General features: G+C 45.5%; 1 protein-coding gene across 2 annotated transcripts in view; it reads right to left on the reverse strand.

The window, feature by feature from the left end:
• Fhl2 (four and a half LIM domains 2) overlaps positions 1-18,603 on the reverse strand; it is a 69,128-nt gene that overhangs the window by 26,024 nt on the left and 24,501 nt on the right. The window contains exon 1 of one of the 2 annotated variants that reach the window (XM_013351023.2): positions 11,084-11,430. The exons of the other annotated variant lie outside the window; for it this stretch is intronic. The gene's annotated coding sequence lies outside the window, so the exon portion shown is untranslated. Of the gene's footprint in view, positions 1-11,083; positions 11,431-18,603 lie in introns of those variants that run through there. 2 annotated transcript variants of the gene reach the window in all.

Raw genomic sequence — 18,603 nt, forward strand, 5'->3', positions numbered from 1 at the left:
AAGTCAACTGATCTTAATCGGAAAGGTGGCACCACATTTAGATAAGCACCAGCCTTCTGGAAAAAGAAGGTTATCTCCTAAGGTAGGCAGCTATCTGCATAAATACCATGTCAGTATCTGATACCAGGGAGGGGTACGTGCTTCTCATTCTGGTTATGATGCAAGTGTTTTCCACCTCTTCTGATTCTATAGGTCAAGTATGGAGAGAGAAAAAACAAAACTAAACAAAACTAAGGGTGTAACCTCTGACAATCAACAGAGATTCTACAACTGCTTAAAGTATAAAGCCATCTAATACCAAATATCACCATTGTTGAACCCAAGTCTCCAGCAGGGATGATGGAGCAGCTGTATTCTGCTCTGGAGGTCTAACAGGGATGATGCATTTGGCCCCATTTCCATGGAATCTTTTCTCATAATGGTTGAATCCATCCTGCCTTGTTCCTTCTATTTTCTAAGAGGTCCTCTGCCTTAACCAAATAGTGTAAGGCATAAAATGAGCACGTTAGGAACTACTATCATTAGTTCAGAAGATAGCAAGACATACATCAGTGAAGTTCACTCTTAAAAATTAATTTTTGGCCGGGCGGTGGTGCACGCCTTTAATCCCAGCACTCGGGAGGCAGAGGCAGGAGGATCTCTGGGAGTTCGAGGCCAGCCTGGTCTACAAGAGCTAGTTCCGGGACGGGCACCAAAGCTACAGAGAAACCCTGTCTCAAAACAGAAAAATTAATTTTCGTTTTTCAAGATAAGCTTTCTCGGTGTAATAGCCCTAATTGTCCTGGAACTCACTCTGTAGATCAGGCTGGCCTCAAACTCACAGAGATCTGCCTGCCTCTGCCTCACGAGTGCTGGAATTAAAAGTGTGTCCTGCTGCCACCACCCAGCAAATTAATTTTTATAAACATACAAAATAATAGATTTCTCTTTTAGTTTTTTAAAAAACTCTACTTACATACATGTCATATTTACTTCAGTGATTTAATAATTATTATTGTGAATAAGCCAATGCTAAGCAAAAGAAAAATACACATTAATGACAGATATTCTGATGATTAATGTGGATCATTTTTCAAAATAAAATATATTTTCCACCTATAACTAGCTCATTAATTATGATTCTTAACATGCTATTTTGCAGGTCCTATTTTGGATAATGCAAATGTTTTCCAGAGGGTTTCGTACTTGAGACAGGCATGTACCAGCCATAGACAGCTTTGTATTCATTTCTGATCATTACCAACAAGTTGGCTTTTCCCCAGTTGGAAAAGAAAGAAAACCCTAGAATTTGAGGCCGTTGTTATTTTAGAAGTGTGCTTATGTGTCCCCCTTCACTGCCATGCTGTGCAAACTTGACTCTATAAAATGGGAGTCAATTAATCAGGAGTTTAATTAATCAGGAGTTACTATTTTTTTGTTGCTGGGACAAAACACAGTTTCCAGGTGAGAGGGTTTATTTTGACTTATGTGTTCAAAAGGACACAGCCCATCATGGAGGAGGAAGCATGTGAGCTAGGGTGGGAGGTTGGCTGTTCATATTGCATTTGCTGCCAGGAAGCAGAAACAGACAGACACACAGAGAAAGAGAGAGACAGAAAGAGACAGAGAGAATCAGAGAGAGAGACGGAGGGAGGAGAGAGGGCAGGGGGCAAGAGACTGGACAGCTTATACAACTTTAAGCTCCACCTTCAGTGACCCACTCACTCCTAGCAAGGCTTCATCTATCTATCTCCTGGAGGTTTTATGACCTTCCCACACAGCACCACCAGTAGTCGGGGACCAAGTGTTTAAACACATTCAATGCTCAAACATGTGAGCCTATGGGGGTCATTTAGTAAGAAGTATGGAGGTGCTAAATAAATTCCTAAATTTCAGGGTGGTGTTGAAAATTGAATTCGGGGTCTCTCCATCCCTCATCATTCATTGGTTATCATATATATATAGTTTTTCAGAGTATAAATTCACTGTACATGGTGCTGTGTTAAATGACATTTTATACAGGTATATATGATTGATGTGTAGGTGTCTCTGTGATATATATAACTGGATTCCTATGGGTAAATACAGAAGAGTGGCATACTTAGGTCACATGGTAGATTAATTTTGTTTTCTGAAGACCCTCTCTCTATACTGACTTCAGTAGTAGCTGGACTAGTCTGCATTCGCACCAGCAATGCATAAGGGTTCCTTTCTATCTACATCCTCCCCAGCATTCATTGTTAATTGCTTCTTAGTGACTGCCATTGTGACTGGAGACCAATGGAACCCCAATGTAGTTTTGACTTGTGTTTCTCTGTACTGAGGCCGAACACTTTTTCAGGCTTGTTGGCTATCTGTGTTTTATCTTTCAAGAACTGACTGACTATTTGTTTTACTACTCTTCTTATTGATTGCATTGTTTGATTTCTTGTGGTTTAGATTTTCAAAAGATCTGTACATTCTACATATTAATCCTTGGTCCAAAGTATGATGAAGATTTTTATCCCGTTCTGTGTGCTGTCTTTGCTTGATTAGCTCTTTTCTTGGGTGGGCAGAAGCTTTCAGTTTCGTGAGGTTCCATTTATCAGCTGTTGACCTTATTTTCTGAGTAGCTACAGTTTTATTCAGAAAGTCTTTCCCTATACCTATATCTTGAAGAATTTTTTTAAGAGAGTTTCTGGTCTTACATTAAAGTCTTTGATCCAATAACGGGCTTATTTATGACATTTCCATAACGTGTATCATACTTTGCTCATATTTGGCAATCATTACTTTCCCTTGTCCTTTTCTTCTCTGGCCCCTTTAATACTCTTAAATATTCTCCCAATGTGTGTGTGTGTGTGTGTGTGTGTGTGTGTGTGTGTGTGTGTGTGTGTGTGGTGTAAATTTAAATCTAGGTCCCATTTCTGAGATAAAACATGCAATGTCTTGCTAGGTCTCCTTGCGTCAGAAACAACAGTTCCCAAAGTAATCCAAGAGCATGGAGGGCCTTGTCTCACTGTCACAAGGGGCTTTAAGCCCATTCATCCCTTTTATTTTTATGTTTGAGGCCAGGCATCGATATGGGCTTGACATAGAAGCATGTGCTTATCATTGAGTTACTTCTGTAGCTCCAGAATATTCTTTGTGAAAATCTTCATATTTAAAGTTACATGGTCAGATTAAGCCACCTTTTAAAAGGCAGACCACTATCTGCTTTGCTAATTAGCCATCTTAAGTCATGCTTCATGAGGATGTACATCCATAGCGTTATATTAGAAATTGTTATAATTTTTCATTTTTAAAACCTACAAAATGCCTGGTTGTTCATTCATTCACTCAAAAATGAATAAGCTGGAATTATTTACTGGATGTCAGACAAAGGATTGGGGCTACAAAGATAAGAGAGGGATGAGCAGCATAGAAGAAAACCCTCATGTCAACTTCCAGAACACCAGGCTGGGAGCTCAGTGGAGACCCACAGACTTTAGCGATATAACCTCCAGGAGTACTGAGCTGGCTTGCTGGAGGGGAAATGCTTGTGCTGAGAAGGGTGGTCAGGTCATGCTGCAGGCAAAGGCACAGAAGGCCACACCACAGTCTAAAAAACACTGCTGGACATGCTCACACCAGGAAGACGAAACAGAAGCAGATGGGATGGGAAGGGGGAGATGCCTACTTCGCCAACTTCAGTATTCCCTGGAGGCAACGGGATTTTACAGTTTCCCCAGATCTGCACAGCACTGAGTAGAGAATGTTTACTGCACAAAAGCGACTTTACCATGTAAAACTGGGGGAGACAAAATACGAGCAATGCCTCCTAAGAACGATGCCATGCTGTCAGAGTCAAGTTTTTGTTTGTTGAGCTCCCCCACCCACCCTCCACCTAGTGGGAAGACTCAAACTCAGGGATTTGCATATGTTGGGTGAGGGCTCTACCACTGATCCGTATCCCTGCCCTTTTCAGTCCAGCTCAGAACAGCCTTTCCAAACATACCTGTAGATGGTGGGTTGAATAAGAATGGCCCCCAAAGGCTCACATACTTGAGTGCTTAGTCACCAAGGAGTAGGACTCTGAAAAACTTAGAAGGACTAGGAGGTGTGGCCTTTTTGGAGAAAATGTTCACTGGAGGTAGGCATTGAGGTTTCAAAAGCTCATGCCAGGCCCAGACTCTCTCTCTCTGTGGATCAAGATGTAGAACTCTTAGCTACTTCTCTAATACCATATCTGCCAGCATGGCGCCATGCTCACTGTCAGGATATAGTAATGGACCAAGCCCTCAGTTAAATGCTTTCTTGTGTAAGAACTGCCGTGTCTCTTCACAGCAGCAGACTAGTGGTTAAGACAGGGAGTTTCTCACTCAACTGAGAACAGTCCATTTGCCATTTCTGAACTCTTCTCTCTCCCGGCAGGCTATGTATATAATTCCTGCCCATTACCTGTTGCATAGGAATGCTGGGAGGATTAAGTAAGGGCATGCAGAGAGACACCTGAATGTGAGGTATAACTGCTGACTCAATCAAATCTAAATTACAGGGTGCCAGGGTTCTCAACCTTCCCAGGATGAAATCATCCTCTGATGTCATTCCCCTCCAGCTGCGAGGAACCAGGTATTTGAAGAAGCTGGATTTTAGGGAGCAAACAGGAGGCCAAACTCAGCTACCTGTACTGGAAGAAGCGTGGATCCAGTACAGCTCGTGGAGGGGAGGTCTGCACTGGGGACCAGGGTTTTGACCTCTGTGCCTGCCCTCAGCCAGCTTCCTGGCTCTTGCAGAATAAAGGTTCAGAGGTTAATGGGGCAAGAAAGCCTAGGGCCCAGCTACTACTAAAAGTGACAAAGCCTGCACGAGCCAACAGGCTTACATTTTGCGGTTCTGTTTATACTTTTTCAGACAGGGGAGTGTCAGAGCTACAAAGAGGAAAGAGAGAGCCCTGCAAATCCAGGAGAAAGAAAAAGGAGGGAGAGAGTGGTGAGGGAGAGGAGGAAGGGCAAGAGGCAGAGGAGTAGCCAGAGAGATCCTCTCTTGCTTTTCTGCTTAATTGAGAAAGATTTCCAAGGCGGGGGCTAGGATGCTATAAAGCCTGTTTTGGGCCTACTGGCCCAGGTCTTCGAGTTTCAGGCCAATCCTTGTGAAATAAGGTAGGCCACCACACAAGGCTAGAGTTGGCGAGAGTCCCCAAGAGGCAATACTTCTCAATACTTCTTTTCTCTGTTTATTTTTACTACCTCCCCCACCGGCCCATTCAAATCCCAAGGGATGCCAACCATGTTTCATGTATATTAACCTTACTGTTTGTGGTTTTCCTCATGCAGCCATATCTAGAGTGAAACCTGTGACCCTTCTGGAGACACACACATACACACACACACACACACACACACACACACACACACACACACACACACAACACCAGTAGAAGCAACTGCAATCAGCCAGTTTGAGACACAGTTGATATTCCTTCCTTCATTCTTTCATGTGTTCACTCATGAAGGTACAGGGTCTTGCTAGGCAATCCAGACTAACCTTAAACATATATTCCTCATGCCTGCGACTCTAGAGAGCTGGGATTGCAGGCTGGGGCTACTAGATCTGGCTCTTATCATGCTGACCTTTAATTGTTACCACAGATTTAGGAAGGAAATCTCAATGCTAAGAAGCAATTCAGCACAGTTCGCTAATAAAAAATACGAAGTTGGCCAGTTAGCTGTGAGGTCTTTGTAAGAATGCAGTATTGGGCAGGGAGCATTGCACATCATGGAGACCTTTCCAGCAGGGAGCACACGCAGGGCCTTTGTAAATAAGTGTAGAACAAATGAGAAAATTGAATAGCTGGGCAAATGAACAAACTGTCTTAGTTAGAGAATTTACTCAGTGGATAAGAGGTCTTGCTGCTCTTGCAGAGGACCTGGGTTTGATTCCCAGCACCCACATGGAATCTCACAATTGTCTGTGATTCCAGCCCCAGGAGATCTGATGCCCTCTTCTGACCTTCTTGGGCATCAGGCATGGATGCAGTACACAAACATATTTCTGGCTAAAATGCTCATGGGCATAAAATAAATAAATAAATACTTTTTTTTTAAAAAAAAAAAGTATCTTGTAGAAATGTGGGCAAAGGTCAAGAGTGCAAAGGTAGAAAAAGGTTTTCTGTGTATAATCTACCCAAAAGTCACCGTGGTTTGGCATCTGACAGCATTAAGATCTCCAGGTCTTTATGTTTTCTCTTCAGCACCAATTTTTATCCCTCCTTCCAGACAATTTGCTGCTTCCACAGGAGGGAGGACTTTCTTGTGGTGTTTGGACTCTGAATGCAGCCAATACACAGCTGCATAGTTCAGGCTACCACCTGAGTAGGTCAAGAAGCAAAAAGCCAGCCAGGAGACACTCCCAGGCCTTGAGAAAAATGGACAGATCCAGACGCGGGCTGCAGAGATCAGAAAACCCCCTGGTGGATGCTGTGTTTGTAATCAATGTTATTCCACCTCAGCCCAGAGGCACGGAGCTCTTACACCAGCACCCAGTCAGAGGGCGTCTGCTCTGGTGTGATTTGTCTTCCCTGGATGGCGACACTGACGGGCAAACTCAGCTCGTTCAACACTGTGCTCTCTGGTCTAGGTTAGTCTAATCCAGCTGACTTAGTTTAAGTCGAGATTCTTGTAAAAGGGACGGGTATCTATTCTAATGATACCCGTGTGTCTAAATGTGTCTGAAAATAGAACAAGCTACCTAGAATTCACTTGATATCAACCTCTGTATATCTGGATGGCAAACACTTTAGATTACAAAGTGTATGTTTATTAATTCATTTAACCAGCCCCTCCTTGGATACTGCACCTAAGGGCAGACAGAAAGGTGAGTCACTGTGTGACAAATACACTAGGAACTTTTGAAAAATGAAAATGAAAACAAAATCTTGCCATGTCTCAGAGAATTTTAAGATATATTTTGTGTTTAAAAGGGATGCTGTCTTCTGAATGATCCTTGGATTATTCAGTAATGAAAGTCAATAAACGTCAAATTTCTGATCTGAAGCCCACCAATACAGAATAGCTATACTTTTTAAAAGAAATATGCTTCTGACATTTTCAATCCAGTGAAAAGAATGTACTGAGTAGCCAAGATGTCCCTGGACCGTGTTAGGCACCGAGGAGCTGAGAACAAAGGCACGCTGCCAAGCAGCCCCGGCCTGACTCTATGGCCAAGTCACTGTTTAAGATCCCATCACAACAATCCATTCTCAAAACATGCCCATTGGGTCTCCACAAGGCAGCCTGTTGAAGCCCAGAAGCGCAAGCTGCTTCAACTTCACAAGCCTTCCAGATGGCGGGAGATCCCACCCGATGGCTCTACCAGTGTATTCGAGGGTGAGAACAAGAGACTGATGCTGTCAGCTCTGCACCTACAGAGTGAAAGCCAATCGTTCTCTCTCCGAGGTACAAATCCCTAGCAGCTTGGTCTTCATCTGCCTGACCTCTGTGTCCCAGCCCCAGCTCCTTATGCAGACCTCTGCTGCCTTTTCCTTTAGTCTGCCCCACTCCAGAACAACTGCCCTCTTCCTCTGCATGGTAGCCCTTCTCTCTTGTGGTTCTGCCTCGGTGTTCCATATCAGGGCTCCATCAAGAGAGGCTGGCATACTTCCTTCCACTCATTCACCGATTGCCTAACTTAACTGGCTCCAAAGGTTGCAGCAAGCCCGGGTCTATGTGCTCTTTGACTGACAGTCTTGGTTGTACGACAAGCTGTATTTGCTGGTTCCAAAGACACTTCCCAGCATCCTAAATGCTGCAGCTTTGTGTTCAGATGCTCTTTAACTCATGGTTCTGGAAACTCAGAAGCCTCACAGAGGATGTAGAGAGAGTGAGCTCACAGACAGATGAGCAGAGACAGAAAGAGATGGGTACCACTGTCCCTCCCGAGGGTGGGCCTTCTGCTCATTAGGACCCCTCTCTTATATTCTTTTGTTTTTAATTTTTACATAGCGTGTATGTGTCTGTATGCATGTGTGTAGGTACCCAGGGTAGCCAGGAAAAGGTGTAGGATCCAAGTTCCAAGGAGTTATGAGTTGCGTGTCAAACTCGGATCCTCTCTAAGTACTCTTTTTTTTTTTTTTTTTTTTTTTTTTTTTTTTTGTTTTTCGAGACAGGGTTTCTCCGTAGCTTTTTGGTTCCTGTCCTGGAACTAGCTCTTGTAGACCAGGCTGGCCTTGAACTCACAGAGATCCGCCTGCCTCTGCCTCCCGAGTGCTGGGTTAAAGGTGTGCGTCACCACTGCCCGGCTCTCTAAGTACTCTTAACTGCTGAACCATCTTTCTAACCCTTAGACTCCACTCCCTGCCTCCCAACATTTACCCAAGGGTAATCAAGATTTCAACATGAATCTTAGGGAAAAGTCATATTCACATTACAGCTGATCACAAATGGGGAAGCCACTATGTGCTGATCTAAATGAAAATGATCATTGTAGACTCGTATGTCTGAGTGCTTGGTCATCAGGGAGTGGAATTCTCTGAAAGAATTAGAAGGATTAGAAGGTTTTGTCTTGTTGGAGGAAGTATATCACTAAGGGTAGGTTTGGAGGTTTCAAAAGCCCACGCCAGGCCTAGACTCTCTTTCTCCCTGCTACCTGCAGCTCATGATGGAGAACTCTCAGCTGCTTCTCCAGCATCAGTCTGCCTGTGTGTTGCCTTGCTCCCTGGCTTTGATGAGCGTGAACTACGCCTCTGAAACTGTAAGCCAGTCCTCAGGTAAATGCTTTCTTTTATAAGAGTTGCCTTGGCCATGGTGTCTCTTCTTAGCCATAGAACAGTGACTCAGACATGGTGTGTCAGACTCTAGGTACCAAGCCCTCCATGCAGAACAGGAGTAGAAGCCAGACCTATTGGCCTCCTGAACTCTTTTTTTATTATTATTATTATGTCCTATTGGGCATTTCTCTCTACAGTTAAAATACTGATCAGTATTGAAAGCATTTAACAATCTTAGGTCAAAACATACAGCACAGAGCCTCAAGAAAATGATACAGTGTGGCCCAATACAGAGTAGAGGTCAGAACTCAGCTGTCAAGCTCTCTAGAGGTAGCTCTCGGGGCCACATCTACAGGCTGGGAAACTTTGGACAGCAAGGTTACTTTAATCATTCTGTTTCAGTTTCTTTCTCTGTAAACAAGAGGCTATAAAATCTACATATCCTTTGCATAAAATGTACATAATATAATGAACATATACACAAGTATATATGTGTATATGTTTATGTATGTATATGTGTGTGTATGTATATATATGTATATATAGTAAGAGACAGGTAAGATAGATAGATAGAAGATAGATAGATAGATAGATAGATAGATAGATAGATAGATAGATAGATAGATAGATCGACCTTGCCAGGAAAGCTGCCTTGTTATCGAATTCTATGGGAGGAAACTGAGGAACCAATAGATTTTGTGGCTTAGGCAAGGCCATGTGGGCTAACTCTGGTGTCTTGGTTCTGTTCCAGGTGCATCTATCTGCCAGTCAAACCTTCTACACCCATCCATGTTGTATCTGTGAGGCTGGACAGCAAAGAGGCAGAACAAAAAATGCCAGAACAGGGGCCGTCAATGCTTATACACTATTCTGTTAAAAATTAGGAGAGAGCTGAATCTGAAAAAAAGAGTGAGAAAAATAAGCGTTTCAAAGTTTGGTTCTATTGACCTTTAGTTATTGGGTTAAGAATTCATAGACTCTAAGATTTCGGGCAAATTTTTCTTTGTGGGGGGTGATTGAGGGGAAGGTCCTAGATCACCGTAGATGCAGGATGTCTAGGTCACTCTTGCAACTGCAACACTTTGCAGGCTGAGGCAGGAGGATAGGGCACCAGTTTGAGGTCACCTGGGATGGCATGGTAAATTCCAGGCTTTCCTGGCTACAGAGGGAGGCTTTATCTCAACCAACAAGAACAATACACACACACACACACACACACACACACACACACACACACCCCAAGCAACCTTTCTCTACTACATTACTGCAAAATATCCATATAAGCAGGGTAGCAGCACATGAGACACATTCAGAGTGGTGTTTTTAAGACACTCTCTTTACCATAAGCCCAAATTGTAGCTCATTACTTCCAAAATGCGTGTAAGAAAGTGCATGTCACAAGTAGGTTCTGCCGAAGAGGGTGTATATTCCATAAAATGCCTACTTCATTGAGTTCCAGAGACACACCCGAAAACTATTGAGCAAATACGGCTAATTCTTCTTTTAAAACCAGAAAGGGGGCCGGGCGGTGGTGGCGCACGCCTTTAATCCCAGCACTTGGGAGGCAGAGTCAGGTGGATCTCTGTGAGTTCGAGACCAGCCTGGTCTACAGAGCCAGTTCCAGGACAGGCTCCAAAACCACAGAGAAACCCTGTCTCGAAAAACCAAAAAAAATAAAAAATAAAATAAAATAAAACCAGAAAGGGCATTGAAGAGTTTCTTTCCACAAGACATCACGAAACTGCAATCTATCGGTTAGAATTCTTTTCATTTAAAAGTATTACTTCCTTTTTAACCCTATGTCTCAGGTTTTAATTTTGTGGATGAGTCAAGATGTGTGGTCACAGGCAAACTCCCACTTCTTCCCAAGGGAAACGCCTGGACATCCACGTGTTGGCCAGCCTGTCACCTCCCTTACACAGACTTCACAGACCAGTTCCACTTCATCCCCAGAGGGTCGCCGGTAGGCGGTTCACCGTCTCCCACCACCTGGCGGCGACCCACCCCTCTAGGGCTGCATCCCGTCCACTGGACACCAATGGTCTCTTCCCCACCATTCCCAAGTTAAGCTCTCCTATGCTCGGATCCCTAGCACTCATGGATCTGGTCCTGTCTGGCCCGCATCCGCTCTTCCTGGAGGTGTCTTCCCGTAGATCAGCTCCCCGTTTCTGTTGTCTCCCCTTCAAGACTCCCCTTCTTCTCCCATGTTTCCGGTGCACCGTCTCCATGACTCGCCTCCTCCCCTCCTAGAACCCTCCCCTTCATTTCGAGCCCTCATCTGGGTGTCCCCTGCCCAGCTAGCCTCTCTTCTCCCCGGATCTGTCCTCTCTGTTTTAGGTCCCCATCCCAGGTGTCCTCTGCAAAACAGAGCTCTCCTACCGTCAGGTTCTGTCCTCTCTCCGTTTCGGGGTCCCTATCCCGGTGCGGTCTGCACAGCCCTGCTCTGGTCTCCCGGGTCTCCGCCCCGCGGTCGGGCTACGCTGGCTACCGGTGTCTCTCCACGCGTGCTAGGGCAGCTGTCTGGTGACTATTCTTGTGTACCAGGCCAGACTGTGGCCTGGGCTGGAGAAGGAGTACTCGCCCGCAGCAGGGCCGGGGTCTAGGGCACCCAGCGGACTGTGGCGCGGTGGTGGTGGCGGCGGCTCAGCAGGCGGAGTGCAGCCCGCGCCGCTCCCGCCCTCGAGAACCCCCGCCGAGTCATTTGACCATATAAGGACAGACGCGCCGGGGCGGCGGGCTAGGCGCGCGGGCCAAGGGAGCAGGGCGCGGTGGCGAGCGCCCCTGGATGATGATCGCCTGTCGTCGCTCGCGTGTTTCTCTGCTGCAGCTGCTGCAGACCCTTTGTTTGACTTAACGTTCTTCCTTGCTTTCCTGTGTTTCGCTCACAGAGCCAAGCGTCCCTGAGCCCTGGCCTTGGTTCCAGGGGCCAGTGGTGGTGCCATGCAGAGGGCTGTGCCCGCTGCCACCCAAGGGAGAAATGACATGGGTCTTTCACCAGGACCCTCTTCTGGGTTTCTGGGTCTGAGCCTGGTCACAGCCTGGTGCAAACATGGGTGGGCCATTTGGAGATTTGGGGGAGGAACGGTGTTATGCACAGGACATGCCTTGACATGGTGGTCTTCTGGACCTTGCTTTGCAGATAACTCACCATGTGGGAATGAACCCAACCAATGACCTAAAGGATCCTTAATAAGTCTGTTTCACTAAGGAGCTGACTGAGAGAAGGTTCTATGCCCAACGCTCAGGATTAGAGAACTGTTGACATTTAGTGGCTCCATCAGGGCAGAAGGCAAATGGAGGTCTTAATGTGTCCCTCACACTCAAAGCCAAGGTTCTCTGAGCAGAGTTGGCCCTTAATAGGGGCAGGAGGCAATGTTCATCACTGAGGTGGAAGGCATCGGTATCCCCGTGCCTAGGAAAGGCAGCATCTGCTCTTGAGTGGGCCCACAAGCAGACACGGTGGCAGATGGGCACATGGAGGGACAATGAAGGCCTGAGTTAGTCACATCTCAGTGCTGTGACATTTGAGTGCAGGGTTTATGGAGGGATACAGCTGGGTGTCACTGAGATGGCATGGCCACTGTGAGAATGTGCCCTTGGTTGGTCATTTGCCTTCTCAGTCAGGAAGCAGAGAGAGATGAGAGCTGGTGCCTGGTTTACTTTTCCCTTTTCATCCGGTCTGAGAAATCAGCTCTTGAGGGGTGCTGTCCACCTTTAGGGGTCAGTCTTTCCCCTCCTTTAAACCTCTCTGGAACCATCCTCAGAGTCCTCTGGAGGTGTGTCTCCTAGGGGATTCTAAACCCAGTCAAATCGACCGAAGAACCATCACAATAGTAGAGGGTTTTGTGGGTGGGCATGTTATTCTCATCGCTAGAGGGGGGCTCAGGGTAACACGTTTTTCAGAGAAGGCAGGGACAGCTGTGTGATGGCTTTCTCCTGGTTGACACTTCCTGATTGGTGTCACAAGAGAGTCTGCATGGTGGACTCTCGGGACGTGAGAGGTGAGGGTGTCACGTGATTTGTCCCTTACTCAGCACTTGCTCCATCTGGCCTCGTCCAGGATGCTCAGTCCCTTTAGGTAAAGTTAATTATCTCGGTTATGTGACTTTTGCTCTAGATGAGGTGAATGATTTTTATACCAGCTGAGATTTGCACTGGTGTCTATGAGATAGCAAGGCCATGCAAGCCAAGTAAAGGATCAGAAATTCTCAGCTCCTGTCACTCACTCAGGGGACTCCCCTAAGGTTAACACTTTGCTCTGAGGAGGTGGGGAAGCTGAACTTGACACAGGGATCCATTTCACTCCTGTTCCCATCTCCCAAGTGAGGCATACCCTAAGTGAATTCCCTCTAATGGTCTGGGTAGGCTGGATCCTAGATTCCAAGTAAAGTGTATGTAGACAGACCAGTCACTCCGAGGCTACTAACATTGACTCTCTCTAAGTAAAAGCTACAGATTGCAAAATCGTCTAGGTATCAGATGGGGTGAGTCTTGAGCGTCAGTTTTAAAATACAAGTTCAAAGAATAATGAAACACTAATTCTGCATTTATTCTCGTCTGCTTCCTTCTGTTTTATTTGCTTACACTTTGAGAGTTAGGCATTTAGTTTTATTCTTACTGACATAATACGTTACATAAAGCTTCTTCGGCTAACTGCAGGAGCTGTGCCCCACTGATTCTGTTATGCTGGTGCTTTCTTCATTAGAAGTTCTGTGATTTGTATTTATATTTCCCTTGCGACATTAGAGAGGTATGAAATACCTCAAGAGTCATATGGTCAGGAAAATTCAGTCTCTCAAACAGGGTTACCCATTTCTACAATGCTGAGAAAAGAGGGATGGGGGAGAAACCAATGGACTAAAAAAAACTCCCCCCCAAACCCAATCAACCAATCATCACTTATGTTTGGATTTTGATAGTAGAACAAACTATTAAAAGAAGAATTTTTTTATGAACCAATTTGGGATATTTTGGTATTGACAGGTTATTTGATGATATTATAATAAGTTAATAAGGTTTTTTTTTGTTTGTTTGTTTTCCGAGACAGTATTTCTCTGTCTGGCTTTGAAGTCTGTCCTGAAACTCACTTTGTAGACCAGGGTGGCCTTGAACTCACAGAGATCCACCTGTGCCTATGCCTTCCAAGTGCTGGGATCAAAGGCATGCACCACCACCACCAACTGGTAGTGGTTTATTTTTATATGAAATTACATATACACATGTTTTTCTTCTTCAAAACTCCCTTACTTTTCAGAAACTTTCCCAAAAGAAGTAACATGCCAGGGCTGGTTCAGTATAAATCGAGGCAGAGTAGATGGAGCTAAGATGTACATGTAAAAGGGTTTCACCTCTGGGCTTTTAGAGTCACTGAAGCTCGATAGTGAATGTTGAGAATTCAACATCTCTCTCGTTTCCCCTCATGATGAAAAATGTCTTTAAGTTAAAAGTGCACACACTGTTGGCCGTTTCTAGGTTTTCTCCTAGCAGGAACCTACCTTGTATGTACTTTCTCCTAGGCAAAATGATGTGAACCAAGGAGCAGTCCCTGAAGAACTGTTTGTGACAGCAAAATACTGGGCCAGATCAAGTGTCTGCCAGCAGGGGACTTGTTAAACACAGCATGGTACGTTTCCAAATTATTTATGAGCGTAGCTGTTAAAAATGTGGTAAGTATATTTACTGATTTGGCATGATCTCCGAGATACAGCAACCAAGGAAAATAAAGGTAGGGAATATTTCCTAGATTGTAACCAATCATTTGCCTTCGTGAACAAAGAGAGGGGAAACAATACAGCCTTGTTTGTGACTAGGCCTGGGAGGCTGGGACTTGGGCCAGGAGGGAAAGGAGACTATTTTATTGGGTATTTTTACTTGTTTCCTGTGACATTCAAGAAACCCAAATGTATGAGCCATTAAAAAAATGTATTAGTTAAATGTTCTTATGCTGAAAGTAACACGTGTACATTTAAGAATAAGGGAGAATTAGAGGGTCGGGGGACTTTCGGGAAACAGGAAGGTTAGACAATTACAATTTCTGGTTTTAATATCATCTACTCATATCAACAACTCAAAGAATAAACAATTTAAAAATAAAAATTATCATGTAATCTTGGATGCACGAACGGACCAGTCACTGAAAGATAGCTTGGGACAATCTCTCATTTTTTAAATTAATGACTTTTTATAGCGCATTGGATAAAACATTCTGAGAAATATAAATTCTACTATGGAAGAATAGAGCCCTGAATACAGGCCTGTACCCGAGTGCCCAACCTATGATGAGATCTGTGACCTCAGGTAAACCATGAGACTTCCTAGCCCTCAATTTACTTATTTCTAATATGGCCTAACTAATATCTATTTTAAAGAGTTATTGTGGAAGTGTGGAAGCCCTTAGTCTTTAGAGGTCCTGCATGTAAACAACCCAGGACCGAACAGTATAGCACACAGTAGGTCTCCAGTAAACGTTGACTTTTATGCAACGGCAAAGGGGTGATGAGAAGGAAACCACCGTCTTCTCACCAGGAAGGAGATTAAGGCTCAGCTCCTTTCTATAAATGGAAGATTTTCCTCTGGAGAGAAAAAAAAAAAAACTCTGCTCTAGATAACAGGCTAGTTGGTCAAAGAAAAAGAAACTGAGAGACAATCTAATTCTGTAAGCAGAACCAAGCCACAATGAAGGCAAACGATAGGTTATTGAATTCTTGGCCTGGAATTCGGTCACTAGCCAACACTCTCTGGACCTTGGGGCCACACAGCTGAGGGGAATGAGATCCTAGCTGCGTGTCTCGAAACCTGTGGCCAGCTTGGCCAGGATGCACAGGGACCGTGTGAGAGGCCAAGTCCTTAGGGAAGCAGCCCTCCAGGTGACCCTGAAGGCACTTTGAGTGAAACAGCTCCTTGGAATTCCAACTGCCTGGCTGAGGTTACTGAGATTCCCTGTCAATCTCTGGAAGAGGGAGGGAGGGAGGAAGGGAGACCAAAGACAGAACAGACCACTGTTAGCAACACCAAAACCCAATCTCATGTGTCAAGTCCTCTGTCACGGGAAAACAGCATAGCAACCTCACAACGTCAAAAGGTTTGGTCTCGGAGCAGAGTGATCCAAATGCTGACCTTGCATTGGCCTGCACCAGCCTGAAGACTGAGTACCTGGGGCAGGTGGATGCTACCACCTGGTGGCAAGTCAGCTAGTGAGAGAGGCTGGCTGCAGGCTCACCTGTGAGGAGTAGATGGGGTCCCCTTCCTCCGATGGTGGCCACTCTATGGAGACCAGGAGGACCTAATCACTAGGAAGAAGGGGAACACATGAAACAGGGCCTGGAGACAGACCTCTCCATATGGCCACCGGCACTGGATAACTTTAAGAGCACGTTTGTCCCATTGAAGAGTGATTTCTCCCACGTAGACATCCCTACTCAACCCCGAGCAGGAAGCTGCTTGGATGATTCAGCCTTGATTCAGAGCTCATCTTCTGATTGCCTTCTGATTGTGGTTGGAAGGTGAGTAAGTGTCTAAGGATCAGAAAGCCGGGACAGGCAACTGGGAACCATCAAACACCATGCTCTCTCCACCTGGGAAGCCGAAGGCAGGTGTTTGCATGTGTCTAGGTGACATAGAACCAGATCCTGGTGTGGTGGTGGTTCAGCAGGTTCTACACGCTTTCCAGAAAGCACTGTGGCCTTGCTCAGCAGGAAAACCAAACAGTTGACAGGGCACCAGTCTTCTCAGAGCTTATGCAAACAAGGACTCCCAAAGGCTTCCTCCAATGAAGGGGAGGAGCCTCTGGGAGCCATCTCCCACTCCTAGAACCCATACTCTGTTCATTTGCCTGAGACTCCCAAGAGAAGCTCAGTGTCCCAGCAAAGGCTGCCACATACCCCTGGTCTCCTTTCAGGCTCTGGTTAGGAGGAAGATGCTTGGCTCTCTGGGATGCAGTTTCCATATCCTGTTTTCTCTCTCTCTCTCTCTCTCTCTCTCTCTCTCTCTCTCTCTCTCTCTCTCTCCTCTTTTCACAAACATATTTAATCGATGCAAACAGTCAGTGTTTGAAGCCTCAAAACACGTCTGACTCCCAGCCAAACCCACAAATGACTCTATGATTCTGAGTTTTCCATGGGTGGTTAGAGCTCGCTTGGAACGCTGGACGCAAGTTTCCACTGTGGCTTTGATAGCACAACCGAGAAGGGCTCTGCTTGGCTGGCTCAACCACCAAGGGCAAGGAAAAAAAGAACAACTGAAAACACAAAAACTGGCATCGCAGTTCAGGCCTGTCAGCGAATGTTGCCAAATATTGAACTCTTACTCATGAGAACTTCCCTGGTGCGGATCCTGAAAACATGTGCTTCTCGCTTCTCATTTGAGCTCTTAAAGGGAAACAAAACTCACAAGCATGAGCCGCGTGTTTGAGACCCCTCTGTTCTCTGCTCTCGGAGAGAATTATCCGCCTTTCTTTCTGCTTGTCTTCTCTGGCTGTTTCACTCTCCCGTGCCCGGGTCAGGACACCTTGAAATGCTTGCACATGTGGCCTCTCACCCTCCTTCCCTGCATCCCTGAAAGGGGACAATCTCATGCGCCTCTTGTTCCTAGGATGTTTACTTAAGCCACACCAAAACTGTTTCCCTGTGTGGAGTAATTTGGCGAGTCGGCCTTGTAACTTTGAGATCTTTCTCTCTCTTCTTCTCATTGGCAGACCATCTGAATGGTCTGTCCAAGCATTGCTTCGTGCCAGCCTGGCTACAGGAAGGAGGGGGCTAAACTCAGAACCAGAATCTGTGGGGCTACAGGAGCTTTCTGTCACAACAGGGACCATTAATTTGGCTCGGTTGCATGGGCCTGTGCTGAGGCTTTATGCCAGCATGAGGTGATAAAGCCGTTCCTCTCGCCAGGTGGTGGTGGCGCACGCTTTTAATCCCAGCACTCAGAGGGCAGAGGTGGGTGGATCTCTGTGAGTTCAAGGCCAGCCTAGTCTACAAGAGCTAGCTCCAGGACAGGCTCCAAAGCTACAGAGAAACCACGTCTGGAAAAACCAAACAACACAAACAACAAAAACAAGAACAAAATGCCGTTCACCTCAAGGCCAAGGAGTAAAACCCTCAGGATCTGGGATCCCCAATCACCATCAAGGACATCTTTAGTCACCCTTTGGGAACCAGGGATTGGTTGTTATTGTTTGTCTGTTTTAAGTTCGGGATTCAACCCAGGTTTTATATATGCTTAGCACACAGTTTCTACTGAGCTCCAATCCGGTTTGGGTTTGGGGAGGATATATAAGGTCCAAGTAGAGCAGTAGGGGTGTTTGGGACTTGGGAACGTCCTTCTACTTTTTCTCATCTCACCTGTGAAGCAAAGGGAACAGTGGCTCTCTTTTTACCTCATGAGAAGAGACCACCTGATTTCTCTGTCTTTCCTTTAATCCAATTGTGGGTGTGTTTCAATTGGAATACTTCTAGAAAGACTCTTGTGGATAATTCTGCACCGGGAGAAAGTTAGCTATATATGTTTTAAGTTCACCCAGTAAGAAAATTGAGGACAATTTTCTACCTATTTGGAGGACACTTTAAAATTGGGCCTGGGAGTCATGGCAGAGCTTTCTAGAACAGCCACGTTTCTCTTCACATCACTGAGCTAGGTACTTTTGCCTGTTGGAAAGCCAGGAATACATTTTCGGAATTGTGTGATGTTCAACATCTTCTGTAGCAATATTTCCCGGAAAACTACAAATAAAGAAACACACGACGCTCAGGCTGTAATAACTGTACAAATATTTTTGGAATCTTCCGCATGGGAAAGACGCTGGCGATTCTGTACAGTTGTAGTGGTTTGGTTATCTGCCTCCTGGGACAGATCCAGGGAGCTGCAGCGCAATTAACTGTCAGACACCTGAGACAGCCAGCAAG

The sequence above is a fragment of the Microtus ochrogaster genome, linkage group LG2, assembly GCF_000317375.1.
Source record: "Microtus ochrogaster isolate Prairie Vole_2 linkage group LG2, MicOch1.0, whole genome shotgun sequence".
In the NCBI taxonomy this organism is placed as follows: Eukaryota; Metazoa; Chordata; class Mammalia; order Rodentia; family Cricetidae; genus Microtus; species Microtus ochrogaster.